Below are 12,600 nucleotides of genomic sequence, written 5' to 3' on the forward strand. Positions count from 1 at the left end.
TGAGCCTTCTTACTCTGACAAACAAGGAGGTAAATGAAATAAATACCTTTATATTTAAAATGAAATAAATGTTATGGAGATATTTCCAGTATACACTGGACTCATCCAAAAGGAGTCTGTGATGCTTCAATTATTTTCACTTGTGTAGCCCCATTTGGCCATAAAAACCCAGCACTGATAATGCAAACATTAAGGGCTTTTATGACTCAGACTTTGGAGCTCCAGGAGCTTGGCAAGTCTCTTCTCCCTGGTGCAATGAGCCAATCTCACCCTGGCACAGCAGAGTGAGGTTTAACCTGACTCAGTGAAGCCATAACCTGTTATTAAAGGCACCTGTTTGCAATTACATCCAAGTGCAGTGGCTACAACAACTTCTCCACGTTCTTTTGGAAATCTTACTTAAATAAGCAAAGTTTTCCTTGTTTATGAAGGAATATTATTTTGATCCAGCCACAGCACAACCACAACCATAAATTTTCCATCAGAGACAGCACTGGCAGGGAGAAATGATGCAGGGCTATGCAGTATGGGCAGCTGTAGATATATAGGGATGGCTCCCATTATGTGCTCCAAACCAGGTATTTCTGAGCCATTTCTGCAGCTGTGAAGCTGAACACAGGGTGCCTTCCCTTGCCTCTGCACACACATCCCTGGCTCACAGTCCAGGAGCACACTCAAACCTGGTCTGGAACTGCCTCTGCACAGCCACTTTCTGCTGAGTCCCAGGGCACTGCACAGCAGCCCCAAAGGAGGTAGCACAGAAACATCTGTCATGGGTTTCTAAGTAACGTGGTCTTGAGAGAGGTGGAACAGCAGTTTTACAGGGTGAAAACTATTTTTTTTATATATTTCACATTTGAATCATTCAAGCTTCATTATTAATTTAAAGAGAATGAAAAATCTGTTTCACTCTGAGCAGTTTACCCAGTTTTGACACTCAAGCATAGAATAACTTAAAGATGTAAAATAAATTAAGGGCAATTTAGGATCTGGCAGCTATACTTGAAAGCTAAGGCTCCAATTCTTTGTATATAAAAGCAGTTTGATTTAGAGTTTGCTGCTGTTTGAGCAGCAAGACAAGCCCATACCTCCCCCTTTATCACAAGAAAACACCTCAGTACAAACCCTAAAACAGAGGTTAAAAAAGTGTCTAAGCTAGGTTCTTAAACTTGTTGTTCCAATACACTCTGTAGGCTTCCAAAATAAACCCAGATTCACTTCTGAGAATCTGAATACTGCTATTTAAAAGCCTCAGTAAGACCTGAAAGTCTAATTTCAAGCACTCAGATTTGCAACTTGCAGCCTTATTTACCAAAGAAGGAAAATAAAGGAAGTGAAATACCTTCAAGACAATACTGGGGAAAGTATTAAGCTGCTTGCTTGTAAATCTCACAGTATGATACTGTTCATGCAGTGAAGGAGCACAGTTCTTGCATTCAAACAAGCACTTAAAACTACAGCACTTGAAGGCAACTGGAAAGATGAACTTACTAACCTGGTAATTGCTGGGACCTTTTTTGAAAGAGCAGATTGAATCACAGATAATAGCTAAGCCCATTCTTTCATATGTATGAATAAGATCAACAGACAAACATTATTCCAAATCTCACAGGGACACTTTTCTGGATTAAGAAGGGGTTTATGTTTTCTGAGGGCATAAAAAAACCCTTGTAAATGAAAATTGGAAAGGAAAAGCATGTTCTAAAATTGTGCCATTGAAAAATTAGCCTTTATCTTCTAGATTGAAAAGTGTAGCTTGAGAACATGTATAAAGCATTTTCTCTGAGTTTATTTTTGTATCTGATGTGCAGCAGTGGTGCATGCTGATGTAACTAAGTACAGCTATTTGTGGGGAATGGTCCCTCCCTTAACTTAAGAAAGAAGGGAATTAATATTTTGAAAATAAAATATACTTGTATCATTGAATTGGAAAAATATTCACAGGGCTTATGGATAGAATAGAATGCTATTTGACATCTAGATCTTAAAACTTAGAATCATCTTTCCAGGGGACAAAAAAGCTGTTAAAGAAGACAATATTTATTAGAGAATCATCAACACCACACAGTACTTAGTACTGGAATAAAATCAGTTTACAGTACTTCTAGATGTGTAGCTGCCTATAATAATGTAACTTTTAAAAATTTAAATAATATTCATATGAAGTAATCTTCATTCTTCACCCCTCCCACTTATTTTTTTGTGGCAGGAGAATGAGCTGAGACACATTTGTGTCCTCATATTTCCCTTTTGGAATCATATCTTCAGGCTTTCCAGGGAAAGGAAACTACAGATATATCAACCTAACAGCAGCCCAGCACATCTTTTTTACCCTTCCCCAAGCAGCCACATACTTTTTTTTTCTGCTCCAGAACACACGCCAGCAGTGATTACCAACTCATCTTCAGTTTAGCAGACAAAGAAAAGACATCAAAAGTGAGAAGGAATAGCAATTCCTTCTGGCACTAGTGTTGGTGAAGGAATTCACCAATACTAATGCCAGAGAAAACAGACTGAGTGTTACAAGAGAACTGAAGAGCTGACAAATCTATCCTCACATGGACAAATACATTACTGTTAATAACCTAGAAGATGCACAACAGCAGCTCACCAACTGAAATCAGTACTCCTGTTTTCTAATTTAGCTATTTCTTCTTCTTAAAGCATTTTTGTGCGCAAATAACTGAGCAAGAAGCAAACACAACGTTGGATTGTTTTATTCATCATCACATTATCACCACCTCTGCTTGTCTCATTTCTATCTCACATTAAGGATCAATCCCTGCCTCTGCTGCCAAAATGGCTTTTGGCACTGAAGCCCAGTGGAGTAACATTTACAGACAGTCCTGCCAGAGTCATCATAGACAAGAACATCATCTCTCCCTGACACTCAAGCCCTCAGTTATCAGGGTTACCACAATACTGTGTTTGAGAGGACCATACTTCCACCTTTCAAAGAGTTTGAATCCTCCCTAGCTGAGCAGTAATTTTTAGAGAGCTATAAGCATGATGCACTGGTGCTTGATGCACCAATAAAAGCAGTGATTTGCCTCTCGAGGTCTGTCTTGACTCCTTCCCTCCAGGACCATAACAGTTTTCAAACAGCTGACTTGCACTGAAGTCTCAAAAGTTAGTCAAGCAAGAGTCTCTGGAGTACAAAAGATAATTTTTCTAAGATTTCCTCTGTGGAACTCAGTGCTGCAAGAGCCAAGTGAAAAGTTCAGCTTAGCTCTCTGGCAGTAAAAGAATAAGCTGTTCTTACTGATTTGACTTTGATGCAGTAAGGTTTCCCACACACACACTTCATCCAAACACATGCAAACCCAAAGAAATGAAACTATTTCCTGGACAATCTTGGAAATAAAAGAGAAGAAAAAATGTTAAGTAAACCCACATTAACTGACTTTTAATAGAGAGGAAAGCTGAAGCCAGAGAAATTAATATCAAGTTAGGTCAACTTAGTTTAGCAATGCAGCTATCAGCAATAATATTATAATGGAGATGAGCTGGCTCCACCAGGTCAGAACCCTGGTGTCTCCAGAAAAAAAGAAAATAAAAGAAAAGCTCCTCATGGTCAGCATTGCAGCCATAGAAAACAAAAGGTGGGTGCAAGCAGATGTTTCTTAAAACAGCTCCAACAGTGCTGGTCAATAGTCAGGATCCCACAGATCCAGAGGTTCTTCATCTGCCTTCCTCTCCATTGTGGCAGCCACAAATTATATTGTTGGTGTAGGCAGCCATCTCATCTGGCACCAAATTATCATCTGCTCCCTGATAAGTCAGGAATCAATAAGAGCTAAAACCAGCACAAATGGGTATTTTTTTTCCTTCTGTATCATATTGCTCACATTTTCTAAAGCTTCTCTGAACTATGAAGGGTGCAAAGACTCCATGCAGAGTACCAAAAAGCAATAATTATCATTTTTAGAAGCACAAGAGAAAAAAAAAGGTATCTTCACTCAGATTTAGTCACAGGATGACACAATATCTGCAAGTCCAGTACTCAGTGTAGACTGACCCTTCACAAAACAAAATTGCAGGCAAATGCCTTTGTGCAAGGTCTCAAAGCTATGATTTTCATATGTGATAGAGCTATTAGAGGAGGATCAGCATAAGGTCAACTAGTAGAGAATACTGCAATTTTAGATTCTTTTATAAATCCTTCTTTTAAATGGGTACACTGTATTTCAAGAATCTGAATCTTCCCAAACTGAATAAGTATAAATAACCTGGATCAAACTCTGCATCTTGAAGCCAGGTCTGGTTCTCACTAATTCAGACACACCCACACAGTTGACCTCCTGGAAAGGGGAAGGTGTTTTGGCTTTCTCAACACTGAAAAACTGAGAAAACAGCCAGCACAAAAATCCACAGAGAGCTCCAGAAGTTATATGCCACTGACAAAAACATTAAGTGTTTAAACTTCCTAGTTGTCTATAGAACTTCATCTATATTATAGTGGTTCTATCACTCTGATGCCCAGCCCAGGCTGATCCAAGTCCCCAGTTTGATTTTGTTTTAATGGGTTATGTTTAGAAAGTTTATGTAGTTAATATAAACAGGCTTTTCCTCCTTCAGCATGTGCTCCTTGGGGGATCAGAGGCTGCAAGGGCTGTCTGAGAACTGAGGAACATGCAGAAGGGAGCACTCAATCCTCACTGTGGAGGCAGACAGTTACTCTGCAAGTTAGAGCCAGAGAAAAAGATGACAGGGTAAGGTCCAGTTTACAGAATCCTAAATTATGTGCCCCTTGAATTCAATATATTTTATATTAAAAGAACTTTTTTTAGAAAACAGAACACATTAGAAGTAGAACTGGTACAGCAGAACTGACCTTGGCTGTAAGCATTGGTTTTATTCATACTTCATCATGAGACATAAAAGGGAAAAAAAAACTTTTTTTGCCAAATATGTATCTGCAAATTTTTTCCTGGCAGTATTTATTTCCAAAAGAAAAGCAGGGGAAGCTTACTTTTTTTGGTACTTGAAAAATATGTTTAAACTATTGAACATTTTACCTTTCCTTTCCAGAATATTTTGCAATGCTATGTTCTCAAAGACCTAGAGGGTGATCTGTCTAGATTGGACACTCCTGCAGCTGTATGAGTTGTTTCTCCATATAGGACAGGTTCAGCTTCAGATTTAGAAATTTAAAGTTAAGCTTAGCAGCAGCATGATTGTTATAGATGAACAAAGTAAATAAAAGTCCTGTAACAGTTCACTACTTTGAGCTATCTAGTGAGGTCAAACCAGAATTTTTGAGTAAAAAGAGCCTGGTTCTGAAGACCTGTTTGCAGAACTTCCCCAAACACTTTGGAGAAGTCAAGTAAGAAATAAATCCATAGCAAAAGTGTCCCTGAGGAAGCCATGTCTCATTTTGTACCACTACTTAAAGTCATCACTGCCACTCACTCTGGCTGAAATCTTCTTTCTTTTTTGTTTTTTCTTTTACCTTTAACTTCATGCTAATAAAATTCAGTTATTAAAGAGGTTTTTTAAAAGGAATTGCCAGTGTTTCTTAGCCAAACATTTTTCTTTCAAGTTAACAGTAATACTACACCACATACCAAGCTTCTTTTATAGATAAAAATCCTCTGATGGGCTCGGAATGATTACAGGAACAGGCCAGGAAGTATTCATGCAGCATCAGTCCCTGTGCAAGCAACTTTATTTCCACTGAAGCCAAAGGGGCAGAGAAAGGAAGCAGAAGCAAATACTTTCAGAGATACCTTGTACTGGTTCCACCACTTGTGGAAGATGTTAGCTCCTGTTTCTGACCTGTATCTTTCAAAACTCACTTGGATTAGAGCTTTCACATTTTCATTCATTACCACAGTAGAGAGGAGAGGGGCACTCAGCAAACCACAGCACAACTGTACACATTGTCTCCTTCCTACTCAGGGAACTCCTGAGCTTCTACTCAGCACCACCCCACAAAGACTCCAAATAAAAAAGAAAAAGTCTAATGCTGTTACTACCACATCTTATTTTTATAGTCTTGTTTGGTTGTGGTAGATTTCTCTTCTCAACACACTGTTTTTCCCCTCTGTTGGTTTTGCTAGGTGATATTTTCTCTACATATTTGTATAATTTAATCTCTGCCTTTTTTATGAGGCAAACACCTTTGGGAATGAAACACAAGAGAGACTTGGATACATCAAAGGTGGCTACAAAAGCCTTCTGGCGCCAAAGTCTTGAATTGCTCAGTTATCCTGCTAGTTGTTGTTATGCAGTTTCCAGTTTTCTGAATTTTTTGTAGATGAAGTACAAGAGGGTTGTTCTCTTTAGGGTGACATGCAGCTGTTCACTCAAGGACTCATTTACTCCTGTGGCTCTAAACCAAAGCAGCAACAGCCTGAATCAGATCTGTGAGAGAGCAAACAGAGAATACCCACAAATACCTGCTTCTGGTAAAATCATAAATAAACCTGGCCTGAAGGACTTCCACGCATACATTCGGTGTGGCTTTGGGAAGAGGAAGAAAAAATTGCTACAATGGAAAGGAGACTAAGAGCAACCTACAGAAGCACACAGGAGGAAAAAAAACCAACCAACCAACCAACCAACCAACCAACCAACTAACCAACCAACCAACCAACCAAACAAACAAACAAAATTACAGAATGAATTCAACACTTACCAGGAGCAGATGCAAAGGGACAGAATGGTAAGAAAAGCTACAATGCACTGAAATGCATGGGCTGAAAAGAGGTTCCTATAAACCTAGGAAAATAATTCTTCAAAGTACAGAGAAGAAAGTATTTCAGAGGGGAAACCCACAGAGATATGCAAAAGCAACAACAGTTTCTTTTTAGGGAAAATAGCAGCTCAAGACCGGCTTTGGCTTGTAGGTACTGAAAGGTGTGAGTAGGCAGAGGACATACACAAAATTATCAGCTTCTGTTTTGTCTCTTCCACTTGTAAAAATCAGTTTAGAAGATTTGGCCTTCCTGGCATATCTATCCATGATAGGAAAGCTTTAGCTGGGTAAGATAAATTATGATAATATATATGCCAGTTTCAATCATAATAATGTATGTGCCAGAAAGTTAAATTAGGACAGTATATATATATATGCTTATATTTCTGCAACAAAATGTCTTGTCCTAGCACAGACTTAGGCTGACAATCTGCACCTGAGCAAGACTTTGCATTCCCTTTTAGAAAAATTAAAAGTTCATTTCAGAAGGTGAACACTTGCAGAAACAGTTTGGTTTTGCTCAGCTCTGTGTCACCTGTCCCTGAGAGCTCCTCCCCAACCTGTGCTTGCAGCATCTCCAGCTGCTTTTTTCTCTCCAGGAGGCTGAAACTGCCACGCAAGTCGTGCAGGCACACAGCAAATTAGTATTTCATTATTGTTTTGTCAATGTTGAAATTTTAAACAGTTTGAGCATATGACATAGCCAGTTGCTTCCTGTAGGCTCCCAGGCTAATTGGCACTTCCACAGGCTGCACAAGATCTCCCCTGCACACCCAGCTGCAGTCAAACCCAACCGCAGTGACAATTTCATCAGCGGCGCAGGAGCGTGATCAAGCGCTCTGCTCAGAGCTGCTGCACACACAGCTGTAACAAACCCTGCTTGGAACACCTCAGCCTGGGGAGAGCTGGTTCTCATTTACTCAGGTATCCTTGGAAGACTTTTCTTTAGTCAGAAGCAATTCTGCAATGACTCATAGGAAAACAGATCCCATCAAGATGCTGAACTTGGCTGTCATTAACAATTTCACACCATGCTTGCTTACTTTGAATCCTGTGTTTGGCACTGTGGATGAGCCCAGAACAGACCAGTAATGGTTCTATTATGAAATTTTGCAGGCCTTCTTAAAAATTATCACAGTGGCCCATGGACTCATAAGGTAGGGGCTTTTATTTTAAAACAAAACACTTCAAGCTCTTATTATCAGTAGTGCATTAGAAGGCAGGATTCAACCCCTGGGCTTTGCTCAGACCTCTCTGTAACATATACCAGTGTATTGTACATTTGTAAAAAGAAAAATTGAATAATGGCAATAGAAAGGTGCAACAGCTAACAGTAAACTGAAGAAATGTGCTCTGCAGGGAGGCTTAAAAAGTTCTCTAATTCAAGGTACTACACAGACTACTTGCTAGCTACATATTTTAAGTTCCTGTGGATGAGAAATAGGAAGTACTGGATGACACTTACCTCCTTAATTTTGGGGGTTTTTTTTTTGCTCAAATTTAGAAAAAAGAAGTATATGCTGACAAAAATTAAATAGAAACAAAAATATAAGAAATTTAGACTGCCTTTTCCAGCACATAGTAATCTTACTCTTTTGATCATATTGCTTCTGTAAATATCACTAATTCTTCCACCTTAAAATAATGCCCCTGCCAATGATTTGTACTCTTTTTCTTTCCTTGCTTTTACTATGGTGCTCCAATTTCATCTCACTTACAGGGGACATATATAAAAATTGTAACAATCTTGGCTTTTGAATAACAGCTGTGTTAATATGGTCATTTAAGTTTGCTGAACTTAAAACCCAGCATCTTTCTACTCATTTCACCTACTGTTTCACAGAAGCTATTTGAATTCTGTTAGCTCCTTTCAGTGGGCTTAAGGCAGTTACAGGTTTTGTATGGTCTCCCTCAAAGCTGCTGTTTCCCAAGCTGATGGTGATAAAATGTTCAGAGAACTTCCAGGCTGGACTATCAAACCATCATCAAATGGCCACAATTGGCATTTCTACTGTGTTCCTTCAAAGGCTGTATGCTGCTTTTTCCTCCACCCAAGCATCTCTGCCACACCCATTTAACCCACTGTCTTCAGGAGACTGACACCAGTGAAGATGCCATCTTAGTCAAGGTCTGCTGTGAGGAGATTCTTTCAGCAGACTCCCAGATGTGAGCAATCCCAGCACAGGAGCTGCCAGTGCCACCTATCCAACATACACCCACTTGCATGCCCTCAATCTCACCTCCACGGGCAGCAGGTTACTGGGATCCCGTGGTGTCTCCTGAAGGATTCACCCCCACTGCTGAAGGATCCCACAATCAGAGGAGCAGCCCTCCAGCATTGTGCACAGGTCCATTGCTGGACTGGGTTAGCCCTTGGCAGCCTGGTGCTGTCACTTCTTTAGCCTGTGCTTGTTTCCTCGCCCTGCAGAAACACTGACCTTCACTAGAGGCAGGAACAAGCAGCAGTCATTTGTGGGAGCACAAATGCTCCCAGCTGCTCCTCACTGCACAAAGTGAAAAATATGCTTCACCATACAAAGCCACATGAACAACCCTGATATTTTAGTAAATACTCTCCCCTGGAATGCACATCAGACACATCCTGAGCTGCTTGGGACACTCCTACATCCATTTTCTCTGTTTCTCTCATTTATTTTCCTTTATTTCCTTTTTCTGTGGCTCCTCCATTTCCAAAATCCTTTGTATGTTTAAATGAATTGCTACTATTCCATCAACTTTAGTCACCACCTCTCAACAACTGCACTTCTATTACTTTTCATTGTGACTCAAGCAATACAGTTATAGCAACTACATTTGTAAATCCTCTGAGCTGTCACTTCCAACAGCTGCAACCTGCTGATTGCTCCTTTCCTCCCTGCATTCTCCAGCCCTTTTACCTCCAAGAAGTTTGTTTGAAATGTCTTTTTTTTTTCATGGAATAAATTCTACTCTTAAATGTAGAGACCTTCCCCTATGCTTTCGAGCCCGACTGAATTTTAATAAGGGGATTTAAACAAAAATTAAATTAGCATATGCCAGCTCCCCCTCCATGTACTCACATCACTCTTCCACCATCATTTATCTACCTCAAAGCTGATAAACACACTGTATGTATCAGCATTCTAGCTCAGAGACCCCCCAGCAGATTCTTTGCAAGTCCCATGGCAGATCCATGAGACAGTTTTTTCTTTCTGATTTCTCTTTATTGAGGTTGGGTTTTGTCTAGCTGTGACTGCTGCTGGCTGCCCACAGAGAGCACACACCCCTCCTGACCCTTATTTCAAGGCAGGATTAGGCCAATCCTATAAGGTCAGAGCTCAGGAATGTTTTTTGTCCCAATTTCCAAGTCAGAGGTGTTTGAGTAGTTCAAGGCATGGTTCTCCAGGGCAGCTGAAAATGACTGGTATGGAAATTGGGGTGAAAACTGCAGAGAGAAAAGGGAATCCCCTCTATAGGCTATAGACTCAGGTTGCTCTTCATAGACTAATGGAAAGCATTGGCATGTTCTGGCTTTAAGACAAAATTCTATTTAAAACTATGATTTTGTGGAATAGCCTCACTATTGCCCTGCACAGGTCCAGCTCTGGCCAAAGCAGAAGCAGCTTTTCTTGAGCACACATTAAATAGGGCTTAGCAAAATCCACAATAAGTGTATCAAAGAATTTCCAAGAACAGCAAAACAGTATTTGTAGGCTTAATACCAACTGACTTTTATCCATTTCACCTTGAAGCTTTTTTGCATGTAGCTCAAACAGTAGTGGTAAAGACTGCTCTTAGAGAGACCAGTGCATGTAACAGGCCACTGGTCACAGCCATAATGATTGTTCATGGGTGCCTGTACCAATGTAGATTTATGACAACTTTAACACCCCAGCACAACTGTCTGAAATAAGAGTAGTGCTACTAAATACTCTGAGTGATCAGCCAAAAGTCTGTTGTGTGTAAAAAAATATTTAGGTCAGAAACACAGCAAGTTGCCAATACAGAACAGAAATTGTTTTCAGAGTATTCCCTGAAATGGCATCAACAACAAACCCTGAAAATGTTTGTCTTTCAGGACATCTGGCTTCTTATTTTTCCTTATTATTTGCATGCATTAAAGTCCCTAAGGAGCTCCAGACTAATGTGTTGCCTTCCTCCTCCATCTCATAACTCCCACCTATCACCAAGTGTTTCACAGCCTCTGTATCAGCTTTTTCATCTCCTAAGCATTTCTCTTCTACTAGATTTGTTTTGCAGCTTCTTTATTAGGAATGAATAGCATTTTTTAAAATTTTCTCCTCTATGGTAATTTACCTTCCGGGTTATGAAAAAAAATTTGGAATATTTTTGCTAGCATGCAGAGGGCAATTTAAATTGAAAAAGAAATCCTATTTGTTTCAATAAAATGATAACTCATCTTTCTTTAATTCACTGTAGGGGTTTTTTTTTTGTTGTTGTTTTTTTTAGGGCTTGGGCTTGTGGATTTTTGATGTTCCTCAAGGCATAACATGACTATAAAACACTAAGGCTGTTATGGTAGAGATAGGTAAATACATAGTAGGGGGAAGTTATTTAAAAAAAAATAGATGATGTTGAAGAGTTTCAGTGGAATTTTATTCCTCTTGAGTGGCAATGTTAAATCAGTTGAAAGTAAGGACAAATATCTTTAATATTAAACGTTTGACATTGTCCACAAACAATATATCTAACCAGATTAATAACTCTTCTTTTTCAGTAAGTAATTCCTATTCTCCAGACTATATAAGAACCCTAAAAATGAAAGGTTTTTTGTATCAGGACTTCTCGTTTTACTGAGGATTGTTTTTGTGAGTATGAGGGAGGTTACTGAATACACTGCAAAAGAACACTGCCAAACAGTTCAAAGAGTTTTCAGTACCTGTATGCACTAAACATAGGTTTTCTGCAATATACAGAACTTTAAAAGAATTCTAGACAGGTCATCCCTTTCTGCTATGCTCAGCAGAAGGCTCAACACAGCCATCCTTTAAATCATATCTACAAAGCACTTCCAGTGATATTCTCTGAGATCCCTTTCTAAGGAAGTATCCTCTGCCTTTAACTTAAAAGAGCTTACAAAACTCTGATTTATTGTGACCATTTGTTTCCAAGAGCTTTATTGCCTAACCATAGATCAACTTGGCTTGCTTCAGTCATTAACAACAGTACATCATTAGACCAATTATAACATTCTAAAAGTTTAATTTGTAAACTATTACAAATAATTATTGTTTCACAAAATGGGGTTTCCATCCTATTACTAACACATATTAGCAATGCCAGTTCTGGTCTAATTGTGGCTTTGATTTAAGATACTTAAGTCAATTTTATTGATAAGCAGTGTCACCTACAATATATTACAGAGGACCTGAAAGTTTACAGACAAGAAGCTAAAGACACAGCTGTAAGGATATTTTTTGTTGTTCCCTACACCTTGATTAGTTTCAGGAACCAGACAAATGATGCCAAGGACAATCCTGGGAGGGAAATTATTGCCTGCTGATGCAACTTGTCATTTATTTGAATCCTGTAGGAAAGTTTCATCCTGCCAGCAAAGGAGGATGTAAATGTTTGCTGCTGTATTTACAGACCTTTCCAGAAGCCCAGCAGAATCCAGGGGGTATCAGCAAACTCAACTGTCTGCATTTTTTCCTTGCATTCAAATCAAGTGATTGCAGAAGTCCTAATGCATTTTCAATTTTCCTTCCTTGATCACTTCCTAGAGTTGTCTGGGTTTTGGTTGGAGTCCCATGGAACCATTTGTTCCTGTCAAGCCAATGTGCTTTTCTTGTGGTGGGGTTTTGCCCTAAGGCTTTCCAAGAGAGGCTCTGCTCTGCTGGAAGCTGTGAGGGTCTATCAAGTTTGATTGGTTTAATCTCTGATTAGACTTCTAAAGAATG

Source organism: Haemorhous mexicanus, chromosome 8 (genome assembly GCF_027477595.1).
Source record: "Haemorhous mexicanus isolate bHaeMex1 chromosome 8, bHaeMex1.pri, whole genome shotgun sequence".
Classification (NCBI taxonomy): domain Eukaryota; kingdom Metazoa; phylum Chordata; class Aves; order Passeriformes; family Fringillidae; genus Haemorhous; species Haemorhous mexicanus.